Source organism: Eublepharis macularius, chromosome 11 (genome assembly GCF_028583425.1).
Source record: "Eublepharis macularius isolate TG4126 chromosome 11, MPM_Emac_v1.0, whole genome shotgun sequence".
Taxonomy (NCBI): Eukaryota; Metazoa; Chordata; class Lepidosauria; order Squamata; family Eublepharidae; genus Eublepharis; species Eublepharis macularius.
This window is the reverse complement of record NC_072800.1, coordinates 72,653,955-72,675,667: the sequence shown is the minus strand read 5'-3', so window position 1 is coordinate 72,675,667 and position 21,713 is coordinate 72,653,955. Positions and strand designations below refer to the sequence as shown.

General features: G+C 43.2%; 1 long non-coding RNA gene across 1 annotated transcript in view; it reads right to left on the bottom strand.

The window, feature by feature from the left end:
• Nucleotides 1–21,713, bottom strand: part of LOC129337277 (uncharacterized) — an 85,698-nt gene that overhangs the window by 45,936 nt on the left and 18,049 nt on the right. The window lies entirely within an intron of this gene.

Below are 21,713 nucleotides of genomic sequence, written 5' to 3'. Positions count from 1 at the left end.
TGAATACATGAACAAAAAATGCATGACTCTGCTTGCCTCAGAGCCCCAGGATAAAGTGATCTTAAACTGTTTTTTTGATGCCGGAAAGAATTATTTAGGATATGTGTTAATGATAGAGAAATGAACATGAAATCCTTTCCAAATGAGCCGTGCTTCTGTAACTGTAAATACTATGGTATGTACTCATCTACAGGGTCACGTTGGCCCACAAGGTGAACGTTTAAGCAGGAATGCAAAAGAACGTACTCTGCTTCTCATGCAATGATTGCTACACGCCGAACCTTATACCTGTTAAACAAAGAATTAAAAAGCAGGAAATTAAACACAAGAGACAACACCTTTGGCCAAGATAGACATTAAAGAAAACATGGGTGGGTGGGGAGGAGGAGGAGAGAAAACAGGATACCCATAGCATGAGAGTACAGGTTCTCTGATTAAGATGTGATTCAAACAGGAAAGCTCTGCAAAAACTCTATACCACTTTGCAGGAACTCCCATCACACACTGACCTCTAGCGAGCTAAATAAGAATCAGGACTGCCAAGATCCCTGCCAATGTCTTGTGAAAATATCAGGGATGAGAGGGCAGGAGGAGACATCCTATCAGTATAAGGAGCTCCACTGATTGCTGTAAGGGTACATCTTTTAACTGACCAAAGCACTGGCTCTTTACTACATTGATTTTGCTTTCCTCTCTCCACTCACCCCATTCACTCCCTAAAATGGTTCTGTACAGCAGGAGAACTAAAATAAAGTTACTCTCAAGGTTATTAATATTTATTTGGCCAATCTAAAAGAAATTAAAACCCAGGAAATTTTTTACAGATTCTTTTCACTGACAAATGTGTAGCCAGTTGGACAGCAACTGAAACGACCCAGGTTTGAATTACTGATCTGCCATGAAGTTAATCAGTGCTCCTGAGCTAATTATTTCCAACTGTGTGTGTGTGTGCGCGCATGTGTGCGTGCATGGAGGGGCTGGCCTTTATATATAATGACTGCAAAGTTTTAAAGGTTGGCAGAACTTCTAGCATTGGGAAACATTATTAAAAAGGAAAGGCAAATATCAAAAGTCAGAGTGTGCTGCCAATCCAACATCATCTCATTATTTAAAAAAAGAATCAACCCATTTCTATAATTGCAAACAGGAAATTCATTTTTATTATATGCTTACAAGAATATTGGCATTTATTTGGAAGCCACTTCCCTGCCAAAACCAAAGACAACCCCCCCTCCACTTTCCACCTTAAACTCTTCTATAGTGACCCAATTCCAACATGTTTAAATTTGCTAAGCTTGCTTGCTTGCTTGTCTATAAATCCGGGGCCTTCCTGAGCACCTCTTCCTGGTTTCCCCTCAGATTTACCTACATCAAGATTTCCTTACATCCTTGCTCCACTCTGTACAGAGAAACTCCTTCAGGATTTGACCCTCATTTTGGATTGCCCTGTACAGTAGTTGCATGGACCTGAGTTATCCTTGACGCCAGAACCGGTTGTACGAGGACAACTCCAAAAACTGCTGGGCATTCCTCCCAAATATTTACTCTTTCATTTGCCCCACTTTTCACCACAATACATCAAGGTCTGGTGGCATTTATTTACTTCATTTATACCCCACTTTTCTCCCCAAAGGGGACGCAAATCATTTATATCATTCTCATTTTTATCCTCACAACAACCCTGTGAGGTGGGCTTAGCTGAGAGTATGACTGGCCCAAGTTAATCTAACAAACTTCCATGGCAGAGGGGGATTCGAACCTGAGTGTCTCAAATCCTAGTCCAACACTCTGTTATTCCACACCGGTTCTCAATTAATTTTTTAAAAAGGATTAAAATCGTAAAAAGCTCATAGGCGGTTAAAGTAGCCCCTTCTTTCACTCACTTTCATCCTCTCACTCAGCAACAGGCAGAATCCACTCCTGTCCTGTCCCTGCCTAGATGACCCCCTTTGCTGCCTCTGTCTAGCTAGGGGCAAGATAAGGGGGATGCAGACCCACCCCCACCCCACAAGTGATCTAATCTCTCGACTGAGGGATTAGATTAGGCCTAATCCACATTAGGCCTAATCCACGAATGCAGTAGCACACTCGGAAGAACAAAGCTGTTTCCTGAGTAAGAGACAAAAAATGTGATCACTACCACCCAGGGATGGTTTATTTTATTTATTTATGGAACAGTTATTGAATATGAGCCCAATGACCATCGTTGTCATGTTTCCATTTCACCAAACTAATTTTCCTAGAGTCCTCCTGGTGTAATAAGCCTACCGAAAGGAGACTAGAGCAGGAGGCCCAAATACCTGGGAATGGGGAAAAAAGTGCTGCCTCAAGAGACCCAGCGCATTCGGTGACATGAAGTAGGATACGTCTACACAAATGGGACACTTTACTGCACACATGCAGGCATATCACTTTGCCTTTAGAAACTGCAAGAAGCCGAAGTGTTATCACTGAGAACAAGTTCTGTTGTTGGGTCTTTGTGGAATTTATACCTTGAATTCAGCTCTAAGAAGATGGAGGTCACTAACTCAATGGTCCTTTTCAGGCATTACGTTTCCAACATTCCTGTCTCTTGCACCGGGCCAGCGGACAATGTGCAATCACCATTTTGTTTGAAAAGGGCAGTGTGCATGTTTCGCAGCTTCAGTACACACCACCTGAAAACTGAATTTTCAGGGAGCGGTATGCATTTGGGTTTATTGATGCTGCAAAATACATACATTGCCCTTTTTAAGACAAAATGGCGATGGTGTGTATAGAGATTATCACACGTTGCCTGCGCTCCCAGTATGCAAGGAAGGAATGTCAGATATATAATGCTTAGAAAGGGTTGGTTTTGTTGTTTTTCAGTGGGCTGGGGCTGGGGTATGTGGGGTTTGGGCCGTTTAAAGGGCCCTGCTGCTTGCAAGCAGCAGGTCCCTTTAAACTATCAGCTGGCAGGCGGTGGGGGGGATTCCCCCCTGCCAGCTGATAGTTTAAAGGGACCTGCTGCTTGCAAGTGGCAGGAAAGGGTCCTTTAAACGATTAAATGCCCCTTTGCCTGCTGCTAAGTAGCTGGAAAGGGGCATTTAAACCCCACGAACCACAAACTAGTTTGGGAACTTGCCCCAGTTCATGGAAGTTTGTGGTTCCTGGTTCCTGGAAACTCACGAACCACGAACCGCATGATTTGGGGGGTTTTGTGGTTTGTGCCCATGTCTACTCATGATTAAAACAATAAGTTAACAATATAAAAGCAAGTCATTAAAACAAGCTATGGAGAATAGTTCCACTTGACCTACCTTGCAAGCTTGTTGTACGAAACCAATATCTCTCAGAGCTACTAAGATGTTGGGAACAAACTAGTAGGTAGTAAACTGACTCCCAGCTAGGGACAATCAACAGAAATGCAAATAAATTCTGCTAGTGTAAATCAAAAGAGGGGAAAATCCCACTTCTACCAGAGGGGGCAGGGAACTGAAGGACAGCTAGGCCACCATCCCCTGGCAAAGAGGAAGGGGCGGTCATCCCAACTAAAAGGGGGCACAGGTTATAAATTCTCATGACATGAAAAGGGAGCGCTCTCTTCCTGGGCTCTCTTGCTCCCTAGGGCTTTATTTTAACCAAGTGCAGCCACACAATGGGAAGAAGCCCAAATTGCAACCACGAACTTCTCCTGAGGGCTCACCCCTCTATGAATTAAATGCCTGTTCCTTTAATTATATCAGTTAAGCACAAGACTAGTCAGACCCAGATGGATTTCTGTTTGCCATTTTATTTTCCATCTTTTGCTCAGTTCTGCCGCCTAGAAGTAATCTGGAATATGTGCATGATTCTTTGATTAAACCTTTATAAATTCAATGCTAGAAGTTTGCTTTCTGTACCCCGCCAACATCTCAACCATGTTATCAAAAGCGAAGTAAGGGGAAGAGGCAAATTGACTCCTTCACCCGCAAGACTGATTGCTAAGCAGTAACTCAGACGACCCCTCCACACAAGTCATGGGACCAACAGCATAAAACAGCCCTCAGACCAGAGCAGACCACTAAAAAAAAAAGCTGGAATGATAAACCCCCTGATCAGGGCTTTTTTTCTGGGAAAAGAGGTGGTGGAACTCAGTGGGTTGCCCTCGGAGAAAATGGTCACATGGCTGGTGGCCCCGCCCCCTGATCTCCAAACAGAGAGGAGTTTAGATTGCTCTCCATGCCATGCGGCTCGGAGGGCAATCTAAACTCCCCTCTGTCTGGAGATCAGGGGGCGGGGCTGCCAGCCATGTGACCATTTTCAAGAGGAGCCGGAACTCCGTTCCACCACGTTCCAGCTGAAAAAAAGCCCTGCCCCTGATTAAAAACTTGGGTAAAAAGATACATTTGGGCTTGGCACCTAAAATAGCTGTCAGGTGAGCCTTAAGGGGAAGAGCATTCCAAAAACAAGGTGCCACGACAGAAAATGCCCTGGCATAACTGGCGGACTCGATAGTATGGGAAAAGGTGGTCCAATACAAATTGGTTCTGGCACCGAATCCTAAACAGTCTTAACACACATTAAGCTCCAGCCGTACTGCAATTCCAATGACAAGGTTGTGATGAGGATAACTGCACTAATGCAGTATGAACAAGTTGGATCCTTTTCGGTTATTTAAAAGGAGTGACAACTGATAAACAAGAGTTTGTTCCATGTACTCGGGCACTGCCTCACTCCTGCACATGGCTTTAGCTGAACGGAAACAAAAAGTAATGCAAATGAAATCAGAACCCTAAAGCAAGAGCACACGCTGCATGCACTACTTCAGATAGAAATTCTTCACTAAGGATGGAAAACATAAGGATCCATTTACCACTTATATATTGCTGTAAACTTCTACATGTTTTCCAAGGCTCGGGACACTGGCAAAGGGTTACTCGTGCTTTCCAGGTTCTTTGGTTCAGTGGCAGGGCATCTGCTTGGCATGCAAAAGGTCTTGTGTTCAATCCCCATAATCTCCAGCTAAAAGGGTCAGGTCGTCAGTTATGGGAAAGACCTCTGCCTGAGTACCAAGAGAGCTGCTGCCAGTCTGAGTGGCACCAATGCAATATAAGGCAACTTTATATGCTCTTTTAATTTGCCTGAGGATTTGCTCTAGACCTCTGACAGTATGCCCAGAAGTGGCATAGGACCAACAGAATGCTAGAGTTAAATTCATGGAGAAAACCCCTTGGAGGATCAAAAGGGCCCTGAAAGGAAGAAGTAAAGACAAGACACCCAGAAGAAAGAAAGGAGGCAGGAGAAGAAACATATTATTGTGAACATGGCAGGGAGGGAGGGAGCTACAGTCATGTGGATTTTTTGGTTGATGGTGGTGGTGAAGAGTGCCCTCAAGTCATAGCTGACTGGTGGGATTTTCATGGCAAGAGACTAACTGAGATGGTTTGCTATTGCCTGCCTCTGCAATTCTGGTCTTTGTTGGAGGTCTCCCATCCAATTACTAGTGAAGGCTGACCCTGCTTAGCTCTAGATCTGACGAGATCAGGCTCGCCTGGGCTATCCAGGTCAGGGCTTTTTTTTTGGTCTATAGCGCTTGTAAATACAGCTCTCCACAAGCTGCCACACGGTACATCTGTACTGGAGCAAACGATGAATTTCTTTCTCGAATAAGGCCAGTCAGTAATGCAATCCTTTCGTAAACATTTGTTACAGATTATACCTATTACCAGCAGCATTCATTAAGAGATGATGGCCTTTAAAATGTAAATGGTGGTTGGATCACCTGTTTCAAGCAACAGCAGGCTTCCTAAGCATAGAGCTCAACTCCAGTTGCACGGTCCTGTTCATTCTTGCATCAGAGCCTATTTGCGAAGCAGTTATTGGCTTGCCATATGGAGAACTTTAAACATAACCATCTGGGTACATCTTAAACACTAACTTATTGCAGCAATGTGGAGTAGATTATTTCAGTTCCACCTTCAAAGCAAATTCTGAAACATAAGTGGGAAAAATCTAAACAGATCAAATCAAAACAACTTGCAGGAAATGCTCCTGTATCTTTTGCAATCAAGTTCCTTACGGATTCCTCTTGCCAAGCCCACACTTTACTCTGTTATTTATTGTCTTCTGCATAATTTTTAGACAGACCGATTTGCGCAATTCTTTAAACAGCAAGACAATGCCCATAAAGATAATACCTGGAGAGTCTGTTGTGGCCTTTAAAGAAAGGAGGACTGGGGTTTTTTTTTGCAGGAACGGTACTCTGGATTATGTACTTTAAAGAGCTCAAATGACAGACTCAGAAGAATGCTGAACATCAAGAAGTACGCTGAGTCTCCCAATAGCTGAATTATCAAGATGTGACAGCGAGAACTTGGAACATTTGTTCAGATCCAGATGCAAGAATCTGTAGGGATGATGCAAGTAACCACAAAATATTTACAAGAAGAGACACGAGAATGTTAAATGAGAGCCAGTGTGTTGTAGAGATTAGAGTGTCAGACTAGGGTCTGGAACACTCAAGTTCAAATCCGCACTCTGCCATGGAAGCTTGCTGGGTGACCTTGGGTCAGCCCGGCGCTCTTGAGCCTAAGCGACCTTAAAGCGAACGAGGCTTTACGGATAAAAAAGGAGGAGCATAGAGCTACGTGCTGCTACCCTGAGCTGTCTGGAGGAACGGTGGGATAAGGTGCAAGAAATAAATACAAAGTTATTTAAAACTTTTATATGCTGCCTTTCCACCCAAATAGGGTCCCCCAAGGTGGCAAACAGACATTAAAACATTTGGAACATTAAAACAACATTTAAAATGTATCTATAAATACAGTAAGAACACACGTACAGACAGACACACAAAAGGAGGGAGGAAGGACAATAAGAGTTTACTGGGGTTATGCCGAATGAAACAAGCTTTCACCCGCTGGCAGAAGACAATGACAGAAGGAAACAGACTGAACTTCCTAGGGAAAGAGTTCCAGAGTTTCAGTGCCATGACCAAAAAGGCCCTTTCATGGGTTGCTTGCCAGCCATCTAGCCTCAGACGGTGGGGGGCACCTGAAGCAAGGCCTCCAAAGATGACTGGAGTAGATGGGCAGGCTCATAAGAGAGAAGATGGCTCTTAAGGCATGCTGCCCCCAAGCTTTAAAGGTCAATACCAGCACCTTGAATTGGGCCCAGGAGCAAACTGAGAGCCAGTGTAGATTGGACAAGTCAGGAGTGGTATGGTCCCTACAACTCCCTTTAGTTAACATTCTGGCTGTAGCATTCTGTACCGATTGCAGCTTCTAGATAGTCTTCAAGCACTGGAGTAATCCAATCTAGATATTACTACCACAGACAAAATCTTTCCTGCACAGGATTGGCCGCAGCTGGCTCACCTGCTGAAGTTTGGTGAAAGGCGTCCCTGGCTACTGCTACCACCTTTTTATCCAACAGGAGGCTTGGGTCCAGCAGTACTCCCAAGCTATGAACTTGCTCCTTTAGGGGGAGTGGAACCCCGTCCAGAACAGGAGATACCGCCCCCCCCCCCCACTCCTGGGCCAAACTGTCCCACCAGCAGCATCTTCCTTTTGTCAAGGTTAAGTTTGACTGTTGCTCTGGGAGGAAAAATAGAGTCCTACATAATTCTAAGGCCGCATTCCTATGAACATTTTCTAAGAAATAAATCCTACCGAACTCACTGCTGACGACATGGTTAGGACGGCACTGCAGGGCTCACAATTTCACCCTGTTTAATGAAGGTGTGGTAAATTAAGTACAGTTCCTTCCTTCACTCCCACTAGCTTGAAAGCTAAAACCAACAGAGAATTAAGTCTCCTCCCCATCCAAGCTTACTGCTATTTGATATTCGCTTACTGCAAAGGATGATTTACGTACTAAACAAACTGCACATGTGTTTAAAATCACAGCGTAGATAAAACCAAGTCTATTAGCAAACACACAAGACAATTCTTCCTTGAAGATAAGGAAACACACACAATGTAAGGTATTTACTGGATGAAGGCTTCATGACTAACTGCTTCCCTTTTCGAATATGTATCTCTTACTTATTGCTTCATATGCCTCCTTTCGGTTTAAGAACTTAAAATAAAAAGCTACCTCCAATTAAAAGTGGGGCCTTTAATTAGTAGTTTAAACGCTCCAACATTGTGTGCTTACTGAACACCAGCGAACTCATGGTCCGCATCAACAGGCAAATATTATTTCCATGTCATAACAATAAGGTACTTGAGAGATGACCTTAAACAAAAAAGTTGCAAGGCATTCTCACAAGCCACTTCACAAAGAAAGCAGGATTGCAAATACATGGGTAGACGTAAAAGGGATTGTGGTAAAGGCCGTAAACAAAAACTCGTCACATATTACGGGATTTTCACTAAATGAACTAAATCTTTGCCAGCAAAGCATGAGGTCTACTGCATACTAGTTAGACAAGTCCTGCAGCTTCTGAAGGGAGTTCTGATTCTGGAAAGCTCATACCCTGAAAACTTTGTTGGTCTCTAAGGTGCCACTGGACTCGAATCCTGCTGTTCTACGGCAGACCAACAAGGCAACCCACTTGAAACAGAAAACACTGGTGCCTCTCATTGTCAACAATGCCTTCCCTACCTTAAAAAAACTTTCTTCATTTAAGGAAGGATACATCAGCCTTGCTTAACATACAGATTAAAAATATAGTTACCTCTGAAGAGAAAGTCAGACAACCTGGATTCTAGACCAAAACACTGATTCAGAGGGCTTCCCCCCTGCCCCTGCCGGTAACTACTAGTACTGAACCCTAACTGAACTGGTTCATATTTAAGATAACCAAGATCATTTTAGGTTCAGTACCACTTAACAGAAAAGAATCTTTCTGAACTGATTTCTGACACTGTGTCAAATACCAGAGAACCTGGTGTGGTCCAAGAAGTTACTCACGAGAGCATGAGTTTGTTCGGGTCTCGGATAAAACCAGAACTTGGGATCACCCAATGAAGGTGATTGGCAAGAGATTCAGTAGGAGCCAAAGAAAGTACTACTTTACTCAATTAGTGATTACATTATGGGATTCACTGTCATCTTTATTTGATACTCCATGACTACTAGAAGACAGCACAATATCTCCCATTTGTTTCCAAGAACCACTCATTTGCTGTTCTGTTTATCAGTATACAGCAGTGCCATGTGAAAAGTTCAAAGATCCAGAAAAAACATAACCCAAGCAAAACAGTGAGAGTCTGCTTGTGATTCAAAAAGGTTATTAAAATCTCCGGTATAAAGAAGAAAACACATTTTTCAAAAAAGTTGACAGCCTTAAAAAAAAGACAGAGTCAGCCAAGTCTTGCAAAAACGGGTGCCTTGAGGAGCAGAGTAAGGTTGCCTACAAAACACAGACATACCTGCAAGGGGCAAAAATTAATCAGTTTCACAACACTGCTGTTGTAAGATGGCAAAACAGAAGTTACCTATCTTTTAAGGTCAAATGGAACAAAGCAGAAGTCAGAGGAATTCTCAGATCTTGTAGCGGATATCAAATATAATCCAAGCCTCCCCCCAATTCACCCAACCATGCAGATAAGAACTCTGAAGTCAGTCAACACTTGTACGTAGCAGCTGACTCCTCAACTGCACAGCAAGAACCCCCTTTTTTGTCTCCGGGTTCCTCAAGTCTATATTATCATAACAATTAGAACCAGATTTTGTTTTATGAATATGAATCCAGCTTCCAGATGTGTACAGTTTTGATTTATGGCTATTAGCTGCGTGAGTTCTTGCAGCATGCGTTGTCTTGTTTGCCAGAGGCAGTATCTTCCTCATCCGCGTACTCAAGCTTTCAGAACAAAAACGGGAAAACTGAACTTGACGGCAGAATTCTGTATTGCAACATCTGTGTGAAAAGCAAAGGCCTCGGGGAGAAACAGAACTGTCAAGACCTCTTTGCTTTGCAGTCAAGCAACTCGCAACCAAGGTCCAGGGTAACACTGGAAGAAGAAAGATCTTTTTTGAAAGAGACGACACCCCTTCGTTCACCACCCCCAAATGTCTTTCAACAGCACCATCCTGTTGGATCGTGATTATCCACCGTAACAGGGACAAGGTAATTTACAGCAAACAAGCTATTTAGGAGACTTATAGGCTGCCTCGCCAGACACCTGCTAGAGGTGGTTAACAAGTTTAAAACAAAAAAGGCATAAAAATAATCACCAAAACCCAGCTATAAAACTGTTGACAACCCCCCAGGAAAGAGCCTAAGCAACGCAAAAAGAGCAACAAGTAGTTCCATAAAAGCAGTAACCATCAAACTGTAGCAGTCATAAAAATAGCAGCATGCAGGTGTAGAGGAGGGAGGACAGGTGGGGGACACTCAGTGACCACCCCCCCCCATCCACGGCCCCCAGTAGGACTGAAGCACTGTCTTGTTCAATTGGTGCCATGGGGGCGGGGATGACACCACAGATCAGAATATGGTTTGCTTCACCTGCCCAGCTGTCTTGCATATCTTATGGGGCAGTGCCTTTTCCATCTAAGGCCAGGGACAGCTCTTCCCACCAAGTTTCCTCGGACTTCTTCAGGACTAGCTTTTCTTTCTGTTCCTCACATCTTCTTTTTATGTCCCTTGCCTTGCCCATACTTTACTTCTGGCTCAGACCCCGTTTCTTCCTAGTCTTCCCCCTGCTTTACTTGGGGTCACACAAGGCCAGCTCTGTTTTCTCAGGCAGACCAGTCATGCCTTATATCAGGTCATGGCTGGGACGGTCAGATGAATCCTTGCAACAGTCAGTCAGGCACTGCTGGGCCAGTACTTAAAACACTCATGCTGAAAGTTGAGAAGCTTGATAGGAGTTTTCTAGCCCTAGGATGACACAAGGCATGCATGCACGCACACAAACACAAAACCCTCCGATTTTTCTGAAGCTATGCACCTATCTATTGCTCACTGTTAAGGCTGGAGAGCAACATCAAGAGCATTTATTAAAATATTTATAACACACCTCTCTTTGTGGCTCAAGGTGGCTTACAAGTCACCAGCTGAAACATTACAATTTAGAACCAATAGTATAAAATCCCTGATACCCACGTCACCCCTCCCAAAAAAGAAAGATGCGCTGAGTTTCTCATGGAACAGACTTAAAGGGTGGCCACTGGAGATCAGCTATCTCCAGAAAGGGAACTATCTTGCGGGGTTGCCTGCAGGGCGCAATCTTATCTCCCATGTTATTCAACCTCTACGTAAAGCCTTTAGGAGAACTCATTTGCAACTATGGAGTTGGTTGTCACCAATATGCAGATGACACCCCACTCTTTATCTCGCTATCTAGGTCCCCCCAGGATGCAGCAGAAATCTTAGATCACTGCCTGACAGCCGTGGTGAAATGGTTGAAAAACAACAAACTGAAATTGAACCCAGACGAGACTGAAGCGATGCTTGTTGGGAAGGCAGAGATCTTGAAGGATATTGTACTCCCCACTTTTGATGGAGTTTGTTTGACCCTCGCTGACTTGGTTAAGGGCCTAGGAGTTATACTGGATCCAGCGCTACTACTAGAAAAACAAGTTAAGGCAGTGGCAAAAAATACTTTTTACAACCTCACTCCTGCCTGGAAGATTGCCTCTCATCTCGACATGGCTGACCTGGCCACCTGGATCCCTGCTATGGCAACATCAAGGCTTGTCAATTGTAATGCACTATACATAAGTCTCCCATCTAAGCTAACTAGGAGGCTCCAATTAGTGCAAAATGCTGCAGCTCAATTGTTATCAGGAGCAAGAAGGAGCATGAACATCACTCCCATTCTACAGTCATTCCATTGGCTACCTATTAGTTACCGTGGTCAGTTCAAGGTATTGGTTATTACATACAAAGCTCTTTATGGCCTTGGTCCAGCATACCTGTGAGACCGCCTCCCTCCCTATGTTCCTGCACAGCAGCTTCACTCATCTGAACAGGGTCTCCTGCAGGTGCCAGACAGCACACGGGCAAAATCAACAGCAGCCCGTACACAGGCTTTCTCTGTGGTGGCCCCTACCCTGTGGAACGGCTGCCTGAGGAGGTCAGGAGAGCCCCCACTCTCCTGGCTTTCCACAAACGATGCAAAATTGAATTATTCAAAAAGGCTTTTTACTCGAATGGGAGGGCTGTATTGTAGGGATGGGGTTTTAGAGGCTTCGCTAATGAGTTAGGGACCATAGACCACCACTATATTGCCTTACATATTATCTGTTGCTTTAAATATGTACTCTTATGTACTACCTGTGCTTTATGTTGTCTAATGTCAATCCTAGAAGTGATTATGTTCTGTTCCAGTATTTTCTTCTACTTTGTACTGGATTCTTGCTAACACTATGTCTTTTAAAACTTGTATCTGTTTACACTATGGCATTATTTATGGAAATGTCCTTGACACTGTAAGGAAATGTACTTGATATACTGTATGGAAATGTACTTGATACTGATTTTACTAAGCTCGTACTGTGTAACCCTCCTTGAGTCTCGGTGAGGAAGGCGGACTATAAATGACATAAATAAATAATAAAATAAATAAAATGAGTTTAGACTCCTCTAAAAGCACTGGCAATTAAAATGGCCTTCTAGCATGTCCCGAAAAGTTCTAAGGACGATGCTCCCCTCACCTCCTCACACAGTCCTTTCCAGATACTGGAGACAGTGATGGAAAAGGCAGAGGTTCTGGTTGACACGGCCGGGGGGCACCTTAAAAGGGGCAACAGCCAGTAGCTGGCAGCCGGGATGGCCAGAGTTAGCACATGGGAACATATGGGGGGGGCAGTGTGATATTTGGAAGAGGATCTATGTCTGCTACAGTGGCTGAGCCTGGAAGTTTAAAATGTCCATATTATTATCCTGATCACACTATCTCCACTTGTCATTTAACAGGATCAAGTGACATTATCAATACACAGCTATGCAGCAAGGACTAAGCTTCTACACTGCCCAGGCCCATGAGGAATTCCCAGCTTCAATCTCCTATTCTTCGAAACTGAGAAGCAGGAGAAAAAAATGGCCTCCATGGGGACACTCTAGGAATTTCCCCTAATCTCTATGGTTTTTACCATAGAGATTAGAGAATGTTCCTCAATGTCACTTTGAGGTGATACTCTCAGGCACTACTTGCAAAATCTCCCAGCATTTGCTTAGGCAGTGTTGGGAATTTTAGCAAGGGCTCTGATGTGCAATTATGTGACCTGCAGAATAGCAGAGAATTGTATTCTGATGCTGTGCTCCAAGTGCTTCGCATCAACTTAAAAAGGTCTCACCATTAATCAAAATCTTACTTGGACAGGAAAAGAATGCTAAGTTGGGGTTTGCTGTTGATGACAAGTAAACCCACACAATGCAAACAAAAACATTTGCATCCTGCCTTTGCACAATGACCACAGCAGCTCACTTAGTTAACACACACAAAAGGCCATTAAGTTAACTGTAACTCCTGCAACACAGCTGCCAGAGACATTAATTAGTTACTTCCACATCAAAATCATTCTCTTTTGTGCCTTTTACAGAAGAGAGTGAGGGCGTCCACAGAACTAGCTCCTGATAGCACAACCAACCATTCCACCAACATTCAGCGTATTTAGATCTACACACCTAGATCCACACAGAGGTCGAACAGTCAATGCAGAATCAACAACAGATGGAGCCTTGAACTTTCCATTAACATTTTGAAGACTCAAAGTGGAACTTCTATTGTTATGTACTTCCAGCAGCAACAGAGAAACATGCTTTTCGCAGCTCAAAGGAACCATGTCTGATAGCCCAGGTTCAGTAAACTCCGGGCTTCATTTTTTAGTTGCCTTCTGCGTGAAAGCTTCATTATTGGCCACAATTAACACAGACAGACATGCCGAGAAAAGCTATGTCACCTAAACTGAATGGTATGTGTCTTGGTTTCAAGCTTCTGTAGCTTTAAATACATAAATGCAAGCATTTGTGTACAGATCTCATATTCACTGGGGAAAGGACAATGCAGCGCACTTAAATTACCCTGCAACCAGCTTGTTAGAGCAACTTAGAAAAAGCAACTACACCCTCAATGCAATTTATTAAATTTCATTTGCAAACCAGGAATCACGTAATTTAGTATCTCAGCTGGTCCACAAAAAAGAACATTTTAACAAATTTAAGGTATACTGCTTCTGGAGTGTGAATGGCTGATATCCCATGGGATTGCTCTTATCAATCTAGCTTCAGAGAGATCGAAACATTTCCTCTGAAGATAATGTTAAAAACTCATTTTGTGTAGAGGCTCTCATCTTAGAGCTTTAGCTTCCTCAAAAAGCACCAAGTTCCAGTGTGTTTAAGAAATGATGCTTTACAGAAATGACTGATGGTATGGGAACCCTATTTCATAGTACTAAGAGGTAAGACTTTTTTTAAGCTGGAACGTGGTGGAACGGAGGTCCGGCACCTCTTGAAAATGGTCACATGGCTGGTGGCCCCGCCCCCTGATCTGTTTTTTTTAAAATTATTATTAGTTTTTTATTGGTTTTGAATACAGATCACATATATTAAAGAGTAAACATAGCAAGTTATAAGGGGGGGTAATTGAAGGAAAGGGGATAGCATAAAAAAGGGAAGAGAAGGGGGGTGCCTTCAGGCTGATCTGCTCACAATAGCATCTAATATATCTTTCAATATTCTTAATAGGTACATTGTAAATGTTTATGATAAAGCATATAGTTCCTTTTATCTTTTATAAAATAACAAGATTTATGATTTTTGCTCATATTTGTTGTCATTCTAGCAGTAGGGTAGTCTCTACCATCCAGCCGTCTCCTCCGTCTCCCATGGTCTTTATTACCTTCATCTGAGAGAAGCTGCGGTGCGGAGGGCAATCTAAACTCCCCTCTGTCTGGAGATCAGGGGGGCGGGGCCACTGGTCATGTGATCATTTTTGCCTAGGGTGATTTAAACTTTAAAAAACTCCCCTTTTCCCAGCTGACCCAAAATGATGTCATTGTGCAGTCCTGAGTTCCACCACTGAGTTCCACCACCTCTTTTCCCAGAAAAAAAGCCCTGCCAAGAGGGTGTCTTTAAAAAGCATCCCAGCATCAGAGTCTTTTCAGGAAGGAAAGAATGAAAAGGCTATAGGCTTATAAAAGCCTATAGGAAGGCACTTGAGCTAAAATGGCAAAAGAGTTATCTACTGTGTTTCCATTTGTGTTAAAAATTCAACTAAATATAAATGGAGAGGGGACTAAACAACAGCTTTCAGCTTGATGCCTCCTAGACATCTTTGAGAGCTTAATATCTCAAACTATATTATCCTCAATGTGCCCTGGAATACCCAGATGCCTCTGCCTTGCAGTGGCCAAAGAAGGCCCATGTACTAAAAAACTGCTTCTGAGGAGGAAGGAACAGGCTTAACCATGCAGTGCAGGTGAACTAATGTGGTGTACCAACCTACCACAATAGCATGACTGACGTGCATTCACCTACGAACAGAACGTGCTTGCAGTCATTGATTGCATTACACATTCCAAACACATATAACTAACTTTTGGCATTCCAGTCCTAATAGCTTTGATCAGGTTTGAGATAAACAACACACTAGAGGTACACCACCAATTTTAAGGAATTCTCACTTTTGTTCTTGTTGGGACAGGAATTCTTTAGCTTGGAGATAGCAGCGACGGCTAGTCAAGTATCAGACTTGTCTTCTTGGAGGCAGTTACATTTCCAGAGAATGTGGGACTCTCATTTTTGCAGCAAAGGGAAGGCAGAATCTTTTCCCCACTTCCTTACCATCCACTTCTGTTGCGTGGGTCTGCAGGGATTGTGAGCATACTATGACACGAATAGATTTCCATGCTCTATCCCACTGCTTTAGGCAAGTGTCCAAACTCACTCATGCCAAATATTTAACGAAGGCTCAGCTTAAGGCTAAAAGGCAAGTCAAGGTGATCTAAGTTTAGATGTTGGAGATAGGAGTAAGTTCAGGGGAAAAAAAATATACCTAATTTGTTCTGTGTATGATCAGACAACACAAACTGAAGCACAAACACACAACTGTGTCCTGAACTAGTAGTGACACTGTGTCCAACTATAAGACTGATTCAGATATACATACCAAAACACCACATAGCAGGGAAATGCATTCCAAGCCCTTCTGTTGTTGAAAACTTCATCTCAACTTCTGCTCTGTGCTAGAAATCCTCTCTGTAAGGTCCTATGACAAAACTGCACACTGCATACCAATCAGCCCCAAACTCCTATGCACTTGATACACAAGACATTTATATCAAAGGTGCCTTTTTAAAAAATCCATCATTCACCCAAGATGCAGGTTCAAAGGGCAACTTTGAACCAGTGTAGTATAGCAGTTAGAGCATTTAACTAAATTAAAATCCCTGCTTGCCATGAAGTTCATAGGGTGACCTTGGGACAGTCACACTCTCTCAGCCTAATAGGGCTGTGATGAGGATAAAATGGAAGAAGGGGGGACTATGTCCTTGGAGGAAGGCCAGGCTAAAAACTTACTTTTAAAACATTAAAGGTCACACATGCATTTTAGCACACCAGAATGCAGTTACGACATTTATTGAATTATGTGCCAGGTTGTAGCTTCGGATTCATCCTTCAGTAGACAGTTACCAAAATGCACAGCGCCTAAAACACTTCCCAAGTACAAAAGTTTTGACCATGTATGTATATTGTTACATATGCCAGGAACCACACATGCCAGTTCCCAAATGCTAAAGGTAAATAACTACTACAAGACTATTGGTTTATACCAGTGATCGCCAACTTGACGCCCAAGGGCACAATGGGATTCATCACTGTTTTTCCCGGGAGCAGCGTGCTTCTTCCCAAAAGCAAAGAACCAGTCCTGGCTTTCTTCCATTTCAACTGGGGCAGGGGGTGCTTCAGAAGGCCCAGGAGGTATACTTTGCATCTGCAGGAAGAATGCATTCAGAAACAGCTGCCCTCATGATAGAGGGATGTTTGGCTTCGACCTTCTTAACATTTTGCCTATACCAGTTTGGTGCAGTGGTTAAGAGTGCGGGACTCTAATCTGGAGAACCGGGTTTGATTCCCCACTCTTCCGCTTGAAGCCAGCTGGGAGACCTTGGGTTAGTCACAGCTTCTAGGAGCTCTCTCAGCCCCATCCACTTCACAGGGTCTTTGTTGTGGAGATAATAACAGCATATTTTGTAAACCGCTCTGAGTGGGTGTTAAGTTGTCTTGAAAGGCGGCATATAAATCAAATATTATCTCCCAGTATTGTGTGATTGGCTCCAGCTACTGTGGCAACTATTTTGTGACTGATTTGACCTTCCCCAGCAGACATTATGTTAGGGTGCATGCTATCTGTGCTCAGAATTCCAGAAGTGCCTACAGATTGTAAAAGCTCCTGTATGCCTTCAGTCTTTGCAGTTAATAAGCAGTTTCACTTCTCCATGTAGTTTGCAAGGACCACCTGCATAGCCATAAATCATCCAGACAAAAACGTTTTAGAAATTATCTTAGAAAAACTAAAAACTTGTTGAGGAGAATTAGTGCACAAAGCCAAGTTTCAGAAGACTTGTTCAACCCAGCATACCAGAAAGCAGTGTTTCAATTCTATTTGTTTATTGTTTAGAAATTTTATTATACCACCTCTCCAGAGACTTTCTGGGAATGGTAAGATGTAAAATGACATTTCTAGTAGTCTGCCAGCTGACCATAAAGTTTCTTGCAAAACTGGGGTACATAGGATCACAAGTCACAAATATCATCGTAAGTATTATCAAGAGGATGCTAAAGGGTAATTTGACAAAGCTGTATGTCCACTCCTGCACTGTAAGGTAGAGCAACCACCCAGCATATAACATATAATTATTTAGGGGGCAGAGGCCAAAAAATGGGCTGTCATGAATAAAAACTGTAGTCTCAACTGGCATTTATGAAAAATGTATGCAAAAAAAACCCTGCTGTGCACACTCACTACAAATGTTTCAGACAATCTAGTCACTTCTGCCTGAACAAATAAGTACCTAGCCATATGGAGACTGGTTGTATGAATCTCCTCCAAAGTAGTTATTCCACACTAGAGAAATAAGCAGCAAGGAACTGTGACTTCACAGAAATGAAATCTAACTGCACAATGAACCCATTTCCTTGCTCAAAGGCAGTTGTTCCCAAACTCATTAAGCTGCCCCAGTGATGGAATTTTGCCTTTGTGTATAAAACCATCCTGCTGACTCCACGACCTGCTTCTTCTCCGACACCTGCTGCAGGTATGCTCGTGAGCCAGCTCCTGCAAGCCCGTATTTGGAGATGGTCATTCTCATTGACCAAACTGCCCTCCCTACTCTTTTCCTACAAATGAGTAATCTCATAACTTCAGCTGGGTCTGATTTTTGTTTATATGGCGTATAGATCAGAGACAAGCCCAAATGCCCCCAACCATTTCAGCAAAAGGTACCTGAAAGTTTGCAGCTCGGGGCGCCTAAAAAACAAGGAGGGAAACGAGAGAGGAGAGTACCGTTGAAAGGCTGGAACAGATGGCTGAGGATGCTGCAGAGGGCAAATGTGCAGAGCCCAGGATCCAAAACAGTTCTGGGATAACAGTTCTGAATAAGCAGCCGAAACCAGAGAAGTTTGGTCTTTGCCCCACTGAAAGGTGATCACTGACTTAACCTGTTAAGAGATCTTCCTTATGGCATCACTGTGGAGGGTCAAGTTTTTCGTTTCATATTTTATCCCTCTGCACATAAGATTCATGGATTATACATTTGTCCACCCTCCCCTAAAACTTACTGCTGTCTCGTTTGTTCCTGCAATTCTGTAGGTCTGCTCAGCTCGCCTGTCTTCCCTTTAATCTGCTTGTGCCAGGCTGTGGACAAGAATGAACTTTGAAAGGAAAGCTCCCAGGGCTTCATTACATACAGGGAGGCTTTGCCAGTTGATTTATTGACTGGGGAAGATTTATTTTGACGACATCTGAGAGTCTATGCCCTGTGTCTAGCTCTGTTGATATTTGCCACTGAACTCAAACCCTTTATGATAACACAGACTATCGCAAGTCCACATTAAGTGACTGTAGCAGTAAAGCACATGCTTTGCATAGTGAATATCAAAGGTGTGATCCTGGTTAAAAAGATCTGGGATAACAGGGTTGGGAAGGAGGATTTGAACTACCCCATACTATTGAGCAGGATGAATCAATGCATAAGATAGCTCCATCTATTCATATACCGAACTTCCTTTGCAAAGCACCAAACTTAGTCTCCCAGAAATCAACAAGGCTAATTCAGTTAAGTGGAAGGAATTCTAGGTGCTGGTCCTCCTCTACTCATGGAAAAAATTACTAGTAGACTCAGGCCAATGGCATGTATCCTACCACTCTGCTCGGCTTAGTCTTGAAGCTTCCTCCGACTTAAATGGATCTTTGGCCAGAGGAAGAAACACTCAGGTTGAAGGAAGGTGTCAAACTTTGCTGAGCAGAGTGGAAGGATACATACAGGACACATAGATCTAACAGTGCTCTGGGCTCACCACTCTCACATGGGGGGGGGGAAAGGTCCTTTCCATCTTGTATTCTGGTCTGGGATTCCTGGGGTTGGTTTGAGTTCTGTGTATTAATTAGGCTGCTGCATTTGCTTTCCCCTTCTTTTCAATGAGGAAGGGCAATTTTCACATTAATTTTTTTTTAGCTTGATAGTCCCATTTCAAGAGGACTGATCTAATCCTTTTTATGCACTGACTATTTCATTTAAAGATGTCACCATATAGCAGGAACAGAAAATCTTTTTTAAAAACTCCAGCAGATCTCACCACTTTATCGTTAACTGCATAAAAACCAAACAGAGAGATGGATGGAAGTTCTAAGAAGAGTTACCAAAAAAAACCACAGCTAACAAGAGGACCACAGAATATTCCTAATCAAGTTCCAGATTCACATCCAGCAGCATCTTAAAGACCAACTCGATTTCCAGGGTATGAGCTTTCGAGAGTCAAAGCTCTCTTCAGAAGTCTATCACTCTCAAGTGCTAATCTCTGTCTGCTAAATCACTTTGGAGAAGGATTCATTATAATAAGGGCAGCATTTGTTAAGAACGCTGTTTGTAAGAAGTTAATTAACTTCGTACAAACATAAAATCAGGTCTGCTTCAACAGTCTTCCAGCTTGCAAATCATCATCATCCAGTAGGGCTAAGCCCAGCACAACTGAAAGCCACTGTAGGCAACACGACCTGTTAAGTGACCGAGGAAGAAAAGACGAACGTTTCCTGCCCTAGTTTTAGACCACACGTGTTTAACGAAATATATTTTAGCTTTCCTTTGATGAAAGTTACTATTTATCTGAGATGGACCAGAAATGGAAGACCAGAGTTGCTTTAAAAAAAAACTACGTGGGTTTCTAAAAATTTGTTTACTCAGCATATTTTCTCTGTAGAGAGTTAGTTTCCTTTTGTATTGTGAGAAACCTTTTTCCTAAGTTTTATTCAACCACTAAATCTTCATTATCACCAAACTTAGGCCTTGCACATGTTCCTTCAGACAGACTGTCTTCTTTCAAGCTTAATCAGTTAAGAAGGGATCTAAAAACTGTTTTAAAAAGTGCGAGGTGTTTCCAAAAAGGATCGAATAGATGAGCCTTTTTCCTAGCAGAAGTTTTATGCTGAGATTCTTTTACAAGTTGGAAGAGCATAATGGTGAATGGAAAGAGGGACAGAAATTAGCACTTTTATCTTCAAAGCCTTCCAGAGCAGACACAGTATAATGTAGCAAGAAGAAGGGATATAAAAAGAGGATACAGGAAGTTGAGGAAACAGACATCATCTTCAAAGGCTGCTCCGTTATTATTGCAAAAGGAGGATGAAAACAGAAGAGAGCCGGTCATAACCAGAAAGCCAACGCATAGTTTTTTGACATCTAGAAACAGTCCCAACACAAGAGAGGTGAAACCATAAGCATATCTGTATAATTAATAATTGACCGTGGGGGCCTCTTTGCCTTTGACAGGCTTAATTAACAACACACTAATACAAGCTCTGCTCACACGACCTGAGTTCGATCCCAGCAGAAGCCGGGTTCAGGTAGCCAGCTCAAGGTTGACTCAGCCTTCCATCCTTCCGAGGTTGGTAAAATGAGTACCCAGTTTCCCGGGGGTAAAGTGTAGATGACTGGGGAAGGCAATGGCAAACCACCCCGTAAAAAGTCTGCCAAGAAAATGTTGTGATGCGACATCCCCCCATGGGTCAGCAATGACTCAGTCCGTACACAGGGGGACTACCTTTACCTTTTAATACACATATACAGACCTCTGCAACTGAATTTTCCCAGGTGAAATGATTGCTGAAGTACAATGAAGGTGCATTATCCAACACGTGTACAAGCAGCCGAGGAGAACTGTATCACCTTAGCTTCACAGGGAAAAAGCAATTGTCCTGAAATCACTTTACAGCTGAACCTTTAGGCAGCACGACAAATGAAAGCCCACACTCTTACCCCACATGGTAGACTAAACACAAACCACATCGAGCCGTAAGGACTGCATACACACTGTAGTGTAGGTTTGGGCTGAACTTGTGGTATACTTGAACGTAAGGTGAGCTTTGCTGGATCAGACCTCCTACAGAGGTAAGTCGAGTGTTTTCAGGAAGCCCACAAGCAGGGTTGGACGGCAGTGCAACGAGCATTCGGGGGCAGTGCAGCTGTGCAACAAGCATTCGGGGGCAGTGCAGCTGTGCAACAAGCATTCGGGGGCAGTGCAGCTGTGCAACGAGCATTCGGGGGCAGTGCAGCTGTGCAACGAGCATTCGGGGCAGTGCAGCTGTGCAACGAGCATT